Source organism: Strix aluco, chromosome 5 (assembly GCF_031877795.1).
Source record: "Strix aluco isolate bStrAlu1 chromosome 5, bStrAlu1.hap1, whole genome shotgun sequence".
Lineage (NCBI taxonomy): Eukaryota > Metazoa > Chordata > Aves > Strigiformes > Strigidae > Strix > Strix aluco.
In genome coordinates this window covers 68035812-68051498 of record NC_133935.1, presented here as the reverse complement: position 1 = coordinate 68051498, position 15687 = coordinate 68035812, and positions in this window count along the sequence as shown.

The following is a 15687-nucleotide window of genomic DNA, read 5'->3' as shown; positions in this document are numbered from 1 at the left end:
GCAGCTTAAGCAAACCTGCAGTTGTCTTTTTTTTTCATGTGCCTAAATAAAGAGTATAACATGTAAAATGCTTATTTATTATGTGGTGCCTTTGGTCTGTGAAGGGTTACATACCTGGGAGTGCTTAAAGGGCTTGCCAGCATCTCATCATTCCCAATTAGTCAGAAAAATTGGCATAACTGTGGCTTAATTAAATTTATGAACCAAAGAAACTTCCTCATGCCTTTGCTTATGTTCTTTGTGGAAGCAAAGTGCCCTTTTAAGAATAGCATGTAAAACATATTCATAAAAAGTAGGTTTTGTAGGTTTTTATTTTCTATTTTGTATATGTTTCATCACCTTTAAGTTAATCTCTAAGCATAAACATTGAGAGATGTGGAAGAAGCCATGCCCAGCAGTTTGCACTCTTACCTAGAATCACCCGATGCTGGTCATGGGGACATGCCCACCTGATGGAGCAGATGATGCCTGACTCAGTGTGCCCAAGGAAGACAACAAAAATATTTAGATCTCTTCCAGTATGTTGGGGGGAGGTGGGGAAGAATGCCTTCCTGACCACAGATTTGGCAATCAGTACATGTGAGTGAAGAATTACTATATTTACAAGCAACTCATTTATACCCCGAGGTACTCTTTGTGTCCTGGTAATTTTCCATTCCTATTTTCCCCTTTTTAGTTAATTTTAGTGATTCAGTCCATTTATTTCTATGAGCAGAGAATTTGAAGCCTTGACCTAGTCTCTAAGGACTTGATATCCTCAAGCACTCAGGCAGTAGTAGTTGTACCACAGGTAGAACTTGAGTCACCTAAGCACAGCCATTTAAAAAGGAGATCTTGTCACAAACTCAGATTATTGTCACTGAAGAAAGTCTAAGAAAAAGAAATAGAGATTAAACCAAAGGGAAACTCACTCCTTTCTAGGATTTTAGGAGAGGTATAACAACTTGCCCCCTCAAGATGCCTGTCTCTCACTTCTGGCTCTATTGCAATTACTTGTGGCAATTACAAGACATGATGCTTCATTTTCTGATGGCTAATGTTGACTGGATGAGTCCCATCCTTTTTCTTATCTTCTCAGTGCTGATGGAGTCAATGTACTTAATTAGAGTGACTGATGATCCATCCTGACTGAACAGTGAGTTAGCATATTTATACACTTCTTTCTCGTGCTACACAGACATTATTAAACATTCAAATGCCAGTCTATGGAAAATGGGACCCATTATTCAGAAGAGACAGCAGCTGATCCAAAGATAAAACTGATATCCGAATGGAACAAATTCTGCTCCTTGGTCATGTAAACCTGGAATAATTCCATTAACAGTAATGTAAACCAAAAAGGACTTTGGATCAATGTACTTTGCTGGTATTGTTTGCATTGTCAGGAGTGACCATATTTTTCTGTTCTTTTTTTTGTTTGTCTAACAATAAAAGTAATTTTACTACCTAACTCTGTGTTTTTAGCTAATTTAGCTAAGGGAATGAGAAAGCTATATTTATTTGGATGGATTTTAAGACAAAAAATTATGTGAAAAAAGTAATCATTAGAAATACAGACCAAGAAATATGGTGTATTTCTCATTAATGATTTGACATATACTTTCACTAAGAAAGTGGGAGTATTTACTTCTATCTAGTAATTAATAGTTAATTGCACATGCTAAAATGCTACTTACATTAATGAAACATAAAGTTCTGATTTTTTGTCACTATGCAACCTTCATTTCTTGTGTGTATTGGTCTCACTGTGTTCTCAGGAAATTATGTGCTAAGCTTTTTACCTTCCAGAAAAAAAGATAATTAAAAGTACCATCAAGGTAAGAAAATTCTTCAACCCTCATCTGAGCAGACTTAAATTATGTTGCTGATGGTATTTACAAAATATCTGTGGCAAGTACAATGTGTCTGTGCTAAAGTCAATGAAGCATACAATGAACAGGACATAGTCACATGAGGCTTGAATTCATTCCAGTTTGTACTCTGGAAATTTTTTTCCTTTTTTTTTTTTTTTTTTAACTCAGATGATTGCAGTGACCAACATGTGATTTGGAGCAAGGATCATTCGGGTCAGGCCTGCAGAAGCCAGCGGCAGAATGCCTGAAAGCAGTTCAGACCAGGAATGTTTGTGTGTGGTAGTTCAGTGAGCGTCACATGCAGATATAATTTTTGAGAGAGTGCCAGTGCAGCTGCGGCTGTTTCATGCTGACATACTAACAAGGTGTTCTGTTGCATGGTAAACGCTCCTGAGATAACACTGGAAATCTGGATATCCCTTGCCATGGAAGGGAGGGTAGCTGTTCCCTTCTCTCAATTGATTCCAAAGGTATCTTCCCAGGTGTGGGTCTCTCCTGTGCACCTCTCAGGGCAGAGCTCAGTTTTGCAGACATTGACCAGTCAACCTGCAGAGAATTTCCTTGTACTACTTAAATACATTGCATATGTACATACATTATACTAATATCCATAACTATTTAAATAAACAACATATTTTAAAATAAAGTCAAAATGATGTAGCAATTATAGAAAGAGAGGTCCTTAGGAGCTCTGCTGTTACTCTGTGTATGTGCGTTAGACCATAGCTAAGTCTAAGCCAAGTTCTGTGTGTATATGACTTGCATCTTACCCTCACTCTGCCTAGGTTTTGTACACCACTGCTAACCCACTGCTCTCTTATTCCTTGTGTTACACAGACCACTGTAGCCTTAACACAGTTTTCCAGGGAAGAGTGTTGAAGCATTTATCAGAGGGGAGCCACTGGTTGTGTCCCCAGACACACAGCAAGTGCAGAAATAGTAATACAGTAATCTGGGAACAGCTTTGGTGTTTGGATGCCCCCAGCTGAATTGGCAATACAGACATCTTAAACCACTTCTGTCTTTCTGACTCATCAAAACTATTCTGGGTGTTTCCTGAAAATAGTAGTTGAAAGCCATTGAAACCATTTCTCTAGCAACAGTAGCTTTTTTCTTTTCAGAGGCAAACTCTGCTGCCCCATGAAATGTCAAGGGTGAAAAATCCTCACCCTCATTTATGATAGAAAGAGCACTCAAGTCTAGCATTTAATATAATCATTTAATAGCTCCCCCATGTTAGTCAGATCTTGGATTTAGAAATATTGTTAGTATTTAAAATCAAGTTGCAGCATCCTTGTCATTAAGTTGTCCTTCTGAAGAAAGCCACACTGTAGGTATGGAACATATAAATAAACACAACTTACGCTGGAATATTTAAGGAAGTGTAACTAAAGCACAGATGTACCAACGCCTTCACCTTTCTGACAAATACTTGCGAAAAACAAATAGTCATAGGCAAACCCCATGATGATATGAAGGTAGGGACAGATCCTTGAGCCGCACAACAATGTTAAGTACAGTAATGCTGCATGCCAGATGGCAAGCAGGCAGATTCCCCATGAGATGGGCTGTCTGCTCCTGCTGAGGCACCTGAGAGGACAGAGCCATGATACCAATAAGTAGCGGTATAAGCTGATGAACAGTGGCTCCTACTACACATATGGGACTAAATTTATAGAAAACTAGAATCATTAGGAAAGTAATTATAGAGACTGGCAGACTGCCTTTGCATGAGGCTGTGACAGACATGTCTCACACAGTATATTCTACTTAAGGAAGTTATTGCTTATAATGAACCTTACTTACATTGCTATTCCTTCTCCTTCACTTAATTAATTGATTAAACTCATGTGCTGGGATGATTTTGTGACTAAGAGCAAAGTACTCTCATTTAGTGGATAGCTCATCTTTGGAAGCCTGGCAGCAGTATTTTTCCTCAATATGGTGCTGCATCTTTTCTCTCCCAACCTTCTCTTTCAACACATATGAAGGAAGGGGGATTAATTGCATGAGTATGCTCAGATTCCATGGAAATATCAAGGGCTTAGATGCTTCACCTTAAAGCACAAGATCGGAAAGGAATATTTTGTTTTAGTAGAAATTTACTGTCCCCATTTCCTGTTGTTATCTAGTTAACTAGAACATTCTTCACAGAATCAGCTAGGTTGGAAAGGACCTTGAAGATCATCTAGTCCAACCATTAACCTAACACTGACAGTTCCCATCTACACCATATCTCTCAGCGCCATGTCGACCCTACTCTTAAACACCTCCAGGGATGGGGACTCCACCACCTCCCTGGGCAGCCCATTCCAACGCCTAACAACCCGTTCTGTAAAGAAATACTTCCTAATATCTAGTCTAAACCTTCCCTGGCGCAACTTGAGGCCATTCCCTCTTGTCCTATCACTTGTTACTTGGTTAAAGAGGCTCATCCCCAGCTCTCTTCAACCTCCTTTCAGGTAGTTGTAGAGGGCGATGAGGTCTCCCCTCAGCCTCATCTTCTTGATGAAGAAACAAGAACAACTCTAATTTTCCATTAAATCCTGAGGCATGTAAGGCTTGAAACAAGCTAAAGAAAAAGAGCTGAGAAGAAGAAAGTACTGGATCTGTTCAGCAGTGTGGCGTAGCAGCTTTATGATGCTGTTGCTGGACTCTTCACATTTGGCAGGAGTGAAGAAGTTAATTGACAATATACTACTGTAACCATGTTAGTATTACATTCAAGGGGTTATGTCCATTTTAGTGGCTAATTTACTAGAAGAGGTGGCTTTTTTATGAAGAATCTGGTACAACTCATCAGCCACAGTTATTGAGCCAAACTTTTCTACCACTTCATGGTCATGAAAAAGTAAAACAAGTGCAGAAATGGGATAACATGAGGAAATACTGAGTGTTTGAATGATGGTAACAAAAGCCTTTTGTCACTGATTTGAGAAACTGTTTTTCTAGACTTTAATAAGTAAGAAGTTCTAACTGATAGGAGTTGTTGCAGTGTTTTATTCAATACTGTCGGTAGTTGATAACTAAAATCTGCTGGCTTGAGTTAGTGTATTTTTGCAAGACATCCAGCAGTAGCATCTAGCATGTAGAACTTAAAAAAAAATTAATTTAAAATATCTGAGATTCACATTCACTCTCATTTGCTGGTTATATTTACCTGTACATTTATCATAGTTTTGCAAAGAATTTAGATAACTCCACATAGAAATGAGGTGTTCACCGAATTATACACGTATCTGTCTGGTTTATGCTGACAAATTCTGCTTTTACATGTGCATTCTGACAGCAAGACCTTGTTTGAAAGGGGTGAGGGAAATAAGGTTGTTCTTGAAGTTTTTTTATTACTGACTCTGGGATAGATGTTGATACTGTTCATTTAACAATTTACACTGTTGTCTTCAATTAAACTACAATACTACTATTATAGAGAATGATATCTAGTCCTTCACAGAGTATTATTTTCATTTTTACTTGTATGTTTAGATTTCTTTACAGCAATTGATGAATCTGCAAAATCTTTTAACAGAATGCTGGAAGAGAATTGCTATCTGTTCATGTCAAACAAGTACGTACATCTGATTTAGCCAGCCACCAGAAAACTTTTGCCAGGCCTTTGGCAGACACCACTGGGGACACAAGTCTACAGATATCAGTCCCAGTGCCAGAATGCTCCAAGGAAAATGGAAATAACAATATTCCAAGCCCAAAGTTTTCTGTGATGATGCTCTTATTTTGATAGATGTCTAGGCAGGTGTGAATCAGGTTATTATGTTGCAACAAAAGGGACTGGAAATAGAATTTTAGGCTGAATTCTGGCAAGTTGAAATGTATAAGATTTTATGACTATTTCATCTGACATCTTGGTTGTGATTAAATGCAAGACTTTAAATACTTGCAATGTAGAGGGCTGTATTTACACACCTGGACTCCCTTTAACAGTGATAAGTCTGCAGTACCAGAGTTCTATTAAACTCATCCCAAATTAGACATCTAAAACACATCAAATCAGTCATGCTTTAGAAACACCACTTAAAATCCATTTGGTACAAACAAGGTCTAGGCCACCAGGTCAAGTTTTGATATTAATACAGAAGACATTAAACATTAAGTAAGAAGGACCTAATTCCCCTTGATGTGTGAATGACCCCAGATGGACCATTCAGACATCACGAAGCTCTGCATCAATATTTTGTGGAAAGCTTTTCGAATCATATTTATTTATTCATGTTCTGTGCATATGTGCAAAGCTCTGAAAGTCACAACATGCAATTCTGTGACACAGAAATAATTAAAGACTTGAAAAGAAATGTTTTAAAGAGCACAAAAAGAAGAGAAATAAATTATTATGGTTTTAAAGTACAATTTCCTTCTGAAGCAGCAACATTTACAAGGTGAAATCTTGGAGGCAAATAGGGAATCACAGTTCAACTGTGGATAAAGACAAACCCCTTTTTTCCTTATAAGGACTACAGAGAAAAAAATTGTGTACCTGAAGGTGTATATATTTTTCTCCATTATATCCACTGGTGTAATAGAAGGTGTTACCTATTCCCAGGAACCTGGTGTCACTGCCGCTCAGTCAAACTAAGTTATTTCTCCCATTTCCAAGACATTAACATTCAGCAGGACATACTGGATAGTCTATCTGGCTGAGCATTTTGCCAACTATATATTGGTGGAAACGAAACTACAGGGAGAATATGTACCTAACATGATTTGGCCCTGAAATGACACAAAGAGCCAACAACTGGGTCATGACGCAGCCAGTGCATCTCTTCATCAAGAGCAGTGTGCTAATGGCATACTTTTCATGAAGGGTTTTCAAAGTGCTTTCTAAAAATTCATTAACTGAGCCACTCACCACTTAATGTGATTAGGCTAGACTTCGATCATTTCTTCAATATTGATACATAGTTGCTATGATGATAACATGGGGGAAATACATGAGGCCTTAATCCTGTGTCAGTGATGAAGATGGGAATTTGCAACTGTGTTCTCCTGGAAATGGCTCAGATATAGGGACTGTCTGTAACCTTCCCAATGGTCTCAGCTCTTAGAGTCTGCTCTCAACTGTAGGAAAAGAGGATAAGGCTTACTGAGTTGGCACTTTTGCAGAAATGAAGATAATTTTCATTTCTTCTGTGGAAAAAAAAAGGGCCTAGACATTGACCACAACTGGTCACAGCTCCACTTTGTACTCCCTTCAAGAATTAGCACTTCTGTGTCTCCTACAAACACAAAGCCTGTAAAGCTGGTGCTGGAAACTACTACCAGTGAGTTCCTCCCTGGGAAGTACCCACAAAACATTGACCTAACCCAAACCTTATCTGTAAGAACTGATAGGAACACAACAGAACTTGTCATATTTGCAAGTTTACAAAGTTACAGGAAGTAAAATCTTGTTATCATAAGTAATTCTGATTTTTTTTTTTTTTTTTTCCTGAATAAGAGTAACAAAGATATACAGAAAAACTGCTATAGTTTTCTGAAGGTCAGGGGTGATTTGCTAAAATGCATGAATCGTTGCTTTTGCTGTGGAAGCTGATCAACAGCAAAATTCTGGTCAAAATGCCTAAATGCCAGTTCTGATACATATTATCCCGAAGGTACAGCAGGCCTGGACAAAGCTTTCCTCCAGGAAGAGAGTTGTCTCATTTGGTTGATTTCAATTAACAACTTCCTTGAAACAGTGTTGACCTTTCTGGCATAGTACACTTTCAAGTAAAATGCAGGATGCCAGTCTAACCCACTCAGCTCCAGAACAGTTTAACCAATATCCGTAGGGCACACATCCTGTGACTTGATTTAATCTTGTGATCAGGGAGTGTCATTTGATGTGTTAAGTGCTGGAGACTTAGGAGGCCCTTGACCTTTTTGACAACTATAAGACTTCCTTGTTCTCAAAACAAAAAGGGTGATGATGAAAAGTGATTTTAATGAAGACAAAGCAGATGAGAACTAGCAATGATTACACTTGTAGAAAAACATATTTTAAAATGAAGGATTTTAAGAAGTCTCTCTTCAAAATGATGATGTTTCAGAGGCAAACAGTTACTGATCACTGCTGCATTTCATTCAAGTAACCATATATGCACAGTGAGCTGAGCTTTTCCACAACTGGTATAGAGAATTGTTGCTACTTGTTACAATTTCTGCAAAGTGGCTAACTGCTCTCTAGGAGTAATGTTTTTTCTGATGTTACTTCAAATTGTAACATTTATAGGGAAATAATATTAGCTTTTTATTTCACTCAGCTACTGTAACTGGTGAATTTCTTGCAAATTTCTAAGCCTTTCATTTGAGATATTTGGTAACATAAAAATAATGTGACCTTTGTAATGATTAAGTAGACAGTTCTCACCATCTGTGTGATTCTGAATAGAACTGTATTAAGCATAAATGTGCATATTTCTGTGCACAGGTATCTCCACATAAATGAAATGTTTCAGCCATTGTTCAGAAATTGAGCCTAAATCTGGGAACTCTCCATGCCATTGGGTTCCCTCAACGTAACCCTTGCTCTGTCATCTGGAAATTTTAAAGCTATTGGGAAAACCAAACAAAAGACCAAAATTAAAAATGCTGCCCCCTTGTGTGTCTTGGTTTCTTACTCTAAAATTCAAAGTAGATGCCCCGATAAGCACTGTAGTATGGGCCATCCCCTAAGTCAGTGAGTTTCTGTCTCGGGAATTGCAGGCCTTCTCCTAGGTTCCAGAATGGCTGGGACACAAAGACCTCTATCTTCTGAATGTCAGAAAGAGAGATTGAGAATTAGGGCCCTTCTCTCCCTCAAACCCTTGTAAAGACCAGGAATGTATGTGTATTTATGCATCTTTAGTCTGTTTCAGTCTCAATAGTTGCTGTGAGTAGTGTATTTTTAGCCTAAGAATTTAGGTTTATGGGATTACACCATTAATGAGTCTATCGACCACTTTCAACTTATTTCAAGAGTTGGGTGATGTCTCAAAGACCTTATTTGTTATTACATGCTTGAGCAATGTATGACCCATGGCAAAGGCACGGACGAAACAAAGATGAAGAAATCCATCCAGAAAGGTTGAGTTGCACAATTCTGGTATGGCAAAGCAAGAGGTAAAATCTGAGTTACCTATTTTACTTTAAAACATAGACTTTTAACCACAAAGCTGACATCTTCAAATATCTTATCTGTGAAAACTTTCATTTTGATCAAATTATTTCCAATACATTTTAAGGGCCAAGGTTTTGGGTTTTTTTCTCACATTTATTTATAGACACTATTTCACTGCTGATAGAAACACATAGTGATCTGGCTTTGCTAATTAATCTTGAATATAAAAGTAAACATTAGTGGAAAAACCTCCCTGTAAAAGTCTGTCTGTCTTTTTCATTTTAATGGTAACCAGGTACATAAGAAATCTGTTTCCAGGCTTCGTTATAACACTGAGTCGGCTCATAATAGACCTTGTAATGATTTACTCATTCACTCATTCATTCATTCATTCATTCACTCATTCATTCATTCATTCATTCATCCATTCATTTACTGAGACGACAGTAGTCATGTGGCTTGGACCACACTTGTTCTAGCAGCAGCATATAATCTAACTGATTAAAGAAAGTTATTCAGCTTTCTTAAGCACCTTTTGGGAAGTCTTTCAATTTCTATATTATTTTGAGATCTATATCTGCAATCTGGACTCTTACTGATGTTAGGAGGCATTCAGCATTCTGAAAGAGATGATATTATAAATCCTGTTTTATTTTATATATCCTCAAAAGGTCCAATGCTATTTCTCCCAAAGGCCAGTTTCAAATTTTGCATGATTTGACTTAGGAAATAATGATCTTTTCTGTATACATAAGAAGGTTTACTTACATTTGAAAGACCAAGGTATAGCTCTATCCTGCATTGATATGTTTACCTTTATCTGCTAATACAAGTCTTATACTTCAGGTTTGATGTTATTTTGGCTATGGCTGGCTATGTCTTGTCAGTGCCATGTAGAGACTTGACATGAGTCAATCACAGAAGAGCTGAACTGGCATCATTTCATGGCCAGCACAGCATTTGTGTTGGTACAGTTACGTGGCTTCCAATTTCAGACCTAGCTTGTGTGGCACTATCTGGGATATCTTCTTATGTTCCAGCATAGTGCAATGTAAATAGAACTCTTTCACTTCTGATATATCTGTATTTAGGCTCAGCACAAACATGTTACCTAAACAATCTTAATAATAATAAAATTATTTAAAATGTCCCATTCAGAAAGCAGACATTAAGATACAATTACATGCCAGAATTTATCATGCAACCCTTTGGCAAGTATGAATGATGCTCTGTATTTCATTAAGCAATCACCATCATTCATATGGTCTTTGCCCCACTCGTTTTCTGACAAATAGACACCTGGGGAATTTGAGGGGACAGAGAGTGTTCATTGTAATCAGAACCTTTAGATTTCAAGACTCCATTAAATAGAGATTTTTGTAATTGCACAATATAAATTAGATAGGGTTGGCAGTTTATTGGATAGGAAAAAGTATGCTCTTGCAAATATGATCATATCATACTTAGGAATCTCAACAGGGGTATGTCTTTTCAGTAAAGGAGTTTAAACAATTTTTAAAGATAAGCAGATATTTTTTGATTTTTTTCTCTTTTTTTTGTTTTGAAATAGCTGAACTATATTTGCTGAAATTAAAAAAAAAAAAAGTAGTCTGAAGAGAAAACTTTTCGAATAATTTTTGGAAAATGATAAAAAATAAAACCATGAAAACTTAGGGTATAAACTTTTGGGCAATCTTATTACCTAAAACAATGATGTTATGAAATTGTGACTATTTGATCACATATAGGTAGAATTCTTGTTTTCTAAAAATGTTATCATAAATGGTTTAACTATGCTATTCAAAAAAAATTCAAGTTATATGTAAAGTTGTGAAGAAATCTTCCCAGTTTGTTACATTTTCTGGTATGTTTTGTGTAATAACACTTTTTGTTCCATTAGTAGTTTTGCAGGAACACATTGTGTTATATGGTGGTTTCTTAGTGGTTTCCTCAAATGTTAAGCACATCACCCTCCTGACTCTCCCCACTGAGTGTCTGCTTGCTGCTATTGCAGGATTGCAACAAAATCAAATTGCAACAACTGGAATCTGACCTTTAACTCACAGCTGCCCATTTGCTTTGAGACATGCATTTTATATATTTGGGGGAGGGGTGGGGGGTGGGGGATGTTTCTTTGTGTTTTTTGCTCCAGGTGAGACATTATTATTTTGCTGGTGGAAACTGCTTTTGACCTTTAGAGTAGGAACTCACAAACCTGTGCTGGCCAGAGGCCAGAGCTCTTGGTCTAACATGGAGAGCAGCTGCCAGGCTGCCAGGCTGCTGGTGGAAAGGAAATGACATGATCACGCCTGTCACCTGTTTCCAAAGAGCTATGCTCGTTTGCCAGGTCACCTTGTTGGAGAAGGGCCAATCATGCTGGGTGCTGAGCTAAATGGCTTTCCAGCACCCAGGGTGCCTTGGGCAGAGCCTGCCTCTGGTTGCTCAAACAATTGACACTGGCTGTAGGAAGTATAACGCAATCTGTTAAGAATAGCAACTTGGAAATGTCAGGAACTGGTTTTTTTTCTCCTTTTATATGTAGATGTCAACTATGACAAAGGGAAAGAGGTTAGTGATGCCAAGGAGTGTCAAGTAGTGTCCTAACCACAAACCGATTTCAACAAGCTGCATACAGTTTTTGCTCATTGTGGTGGTTTGACCTTGGCTAAATGCCAGGTACCCACCAAGTCGCTCTATCACTTCCCCCCCTTCCCCTTTTTTTTCTCAACAGGGCAAAGAGGGGAAAGAAAATAATATAGGGGAAAAAAAAAAAAAAACCACAACCCTTGTGGGTAAAACAAAAGCAGTTTTAATATAAGCAAAACGAAGCAAAGGTCTGCGTGCGGAAGCAAAAAAAAAGAAAACAGATTTATTCTCTACTTCCCATGAACAGGCGATGTCGGGCCTTCTCAGGAAGCAGGGCTCTGATACCCGTAGTGGTTGCCTCGGAGGACCAAGGGTGACCCCACCCCCTTCCTCCTTTCTCCCAGCTTTATACTGAGCAGACGTCATATGGTATGGAATATCCCTTTGGTCAGTTCGGGTCAGCTGTCCTGGTTGTGTCCCCTCCCAAGATCTTGCCCACCCCGTCCCACTGGGCGGGGGGAAATGTTGGAAAGAGCCTTGGTGCTGTGTAAGCACTACTCAGCAGTAGCCACAACACCAGTGTGCTATCAACACCCTGCCAGCTCCCAACATCAAACACAGCACCATGAGGGCTGCTACAGGGGAAAACCAATTCTGGCTCAGCCAGACCCAGTACAGTCTCCACCCCTTATTCCATACCGTTTACGTAATGCCCAGGTCCCACATAACACTCATTTATTCATTCCGTAAGCTTTCTTCACTCCTCCAGATGTTCAATGACTTGGCTAACATCTGTCAAGATGGATGTTCAGGACAGGAGCAGTATGTTTGACTGTTGGACTCCAGCACCGGCTAGGTTTGGGTCATCATTGCACGTATCTGGTTCACTCTTCATCGTTCCTACTTCCTCCATCACTTCCTGCAACATACAACTCAGCCCACAGATTATTTTCCCCCCAAGGTTAAATCTCCTTGAGGCACACACTGAGTAGCCCCATTCTCCCACATTACCCACCAAGTACATCCAGGTCCCTGAGCAAAAACAATCCCACGAGTGGGCTTGCCTTTTCCCAAGGGAGGAGCAATCCACACTGCCTTCCCCAGCCATTTCCCTGTGTGTACTACAGGGACCTTATCTCCTCCCACAGTATGAAGGGGTTTTGTTTGGGCAGGACCAGGACGGTTAACAGATCCTCTGGTGTTAATTAGCCAAGTGGCTTCTGCTAAATTTATATCCCAGTGCTTCCATCCCCCATTGTCCAATGCTCTTAACATAGTCTTCAACAGTCCATTGTATCTTTCTATCTTTCCAGACGCTTGTGGGTAATAAGGGATGTGATACACCCACTCAATGCCGTGTTTCTTTGCCCAGGAGTTTATAAGATTATTTCGAAAATGGGTCCCATTGTCTGATTCGATTCTTTCAGGAGTACCATGTCGCCATAAAATTTGCCTTTCAAGACCTAAGATGGTATTTCGGGCAGTGGCATGATTTACAGGGTACGTTTCAAGCCAACCAGTAGTTGCTTCCACCATGGTGAGTATGTAGCACTTGCCTTGGCGTGTTCGTGGCAATAGTCCAATATAGTCAATTTGCCAGGCCTCACCATATTGAAAACTCAGCCATCGCCCTCTGTTCCAGGGAGACTTTACTCGTGTGGCTCGCTTGATTGCAGCTCATGTTTCACATTCATGAGTGACCTGTGAGATGGCCTCCATGGTCAGGTCCACCCCCTGATCACGAGCCCATCTGTACGTTGCATCTCTCCTGAGATGCCCGGATGTTTCATGGGCCCATCGAGCTACAAATAGCTCACCCTTGCACTCCCAGACGAGGTCCAGCCGAGCTACTTCAATTTTGGCAGCCTCGTCTAGATCACACAGAATCGCACACAGAATTGTCTAGGTTGGAAAAGACCTTGAAGATCATCCAGTCCAACCATTGACCTAACATTGACAGTTCCCAAATACAGCATATCCCTAAGCGCTAAGTCAACTTTACTCTTAAACACCTCCAGGGATGGGGACTCCACCACCTCCCTGGGCAGCCCATTCCAATGCCTAACAACCCGTTCTGTAAAGAAGTGCTTCCTAATATCCAGTCTAAACCTTCCCTGGTGCAATTTGAGGCCATTCCCTCTTGTCCTATCACTTGTTACTTGGTTAAAGAGACTCGTCCCCAGCTCTCTGCAACCTCCTTTCAGGTAGCTGTAGAGAGCAATGAGATCTCCCCTCAGCCTCCTCTTCTCTAGACTAAACAACCCCAGTTCCCTCAGCCACTCCTCGTACGACCTGTCCTCCAGACCCTTCACCAGCTTCGTTGCCCTTCTTTGGACACACTCAAGAGATTCAGTGTCCTTTTTGTAGTGAGGGGCCCAAAACTGAACACAGTAATTGAGGTGCGGCCTCACCAGTGCCGAGTACAGGGACAGGATCACTTCCCTGTCCCTGCTGGCCACATTATTTCTGATGCAAGCCAGGATACCATTGGCCTTCTTGGCCACCTGGGCGCACTGCTGGCTCATGTTCAGCTGGCTGTCAATCAACACCCCCAGGTCCCTCTCTGACTGGCAGCTCTCCAGCCACTCCTCCCCAAGCCTGTAGCGCTGTTGGGGGTTGTTGTGGCCGAAGTGCAGTACTCGGCATTTGGCCTTATTAAAACTCCTACAGTTGGCCTTAGCCCATCGCTCCAGCCTGTCCAGATCCCTCTGCAGAGCCTCCCTACCCTCGAGCAGATCAACACTCCCACCCAACTTGGTGTCATCTGCAAACTTACTGACGGTGCATTCGATCCCCTCACCTAGATCATCAATAAAGAGATTATACAGGAGCGGCCCCAAAACCGAGCCCTGGGGGACACCACTCGTGACCGGCCTCCAACTGGATTTAACTCCATTCACCACAACTCTTTGGGCCCGGCCATCCAGACAGTTTTTTACCCAGAGAAGCGTGTGCCCATCCAAGCCGCGAGTAGTCAGTTTTGCCAGGAGAATGCTGTGGGAAACAGTGTCAAAGGCCTTACTAAAGTCAAGGTAGACAACACCCACATCCTTTCCCTCATCCAATAAGTGGGTCGCCCTGTCGTAGAAGGAGATCAGGTTTGTCAGGCAGGACCTGCCTTTCATAAACCCATGCTGACTGGGCCTGATCCCCTGGTTGTCCATTATATGACTTTTAATGGCACTCGAGGTGACCTGCTCCATGACCTTCCCTGGCACCAAGGTCAGACTGACAGGTCTATAGTTTCCTGGATCCTCCTTCCTGCCTTTCTTGTAGATGGGTGTCACATTTTCCACCCTCCAGTCCAATGGCACCTCCCCAGTTAGCCATGACTGCCTTGTTTTTGCTCAGGGACCTGGATGTACTTGGTGGGTAATGCGGGAGAATGGGGCTACTCAGTGTGTGCCTCAAGGAGATTTAACCTTGGGGGGAAAATAATCTGTGGGCTGAGTTGTATGTTGCAGGAAGTGATGGAGGAAGTAGGAACAACGAAGAGTGAACCAGATACGTGCAATGATGACCCAAACCTAGCTGGTGCTGGAGTCCAACAGTCAAACATACTGTCTACTTGCACATTGCTTTGATGTTCTTCGGTGGCATGGCTTTTGGGCACGTGGGCATCTACATGACGTACCTTTAGAGCCACGTTTCCCACTCGGGCAGCGATGTCCTGCCACAATGCAGCAGCCCAGATGGGTTTACCTCTGCGCTGCCATTTGGTGTTCTTCCACTCCTGTAGCCACCCCCACAGGGCGTTAGCCACCATCCAGGAGTCACTGTAGAGATACAGTACTGGCCACTTTTCTCGTTCAGCAACAATTTTTAAGACTGGGATTTATTGCATGACTTCAAAACAGCTCTGTATCATGAGTTCACTGAAATGAAACTCCCAGAACAGATGATGTGCAGTTTCTACATGCGTGTCTGATGTGTCTGACTGGCTGATCAGAAATGCAGTAGGTACATTAGGCTTAATTTGCTATACTAACAGCATTTCCTGTGAGCTCCTTTCCATGAGGCTGGGAACATGCTCTGTTTTTTTGTGCTCATCTCTTGTGATAGCTTTATCAGAAAACCAGCTGATGAAGAAAGAATGGGCCCTGATTGGTGGTTTTAATGTTAAAACTGTCCTGCCAACATAAAGCACAAAAAAAA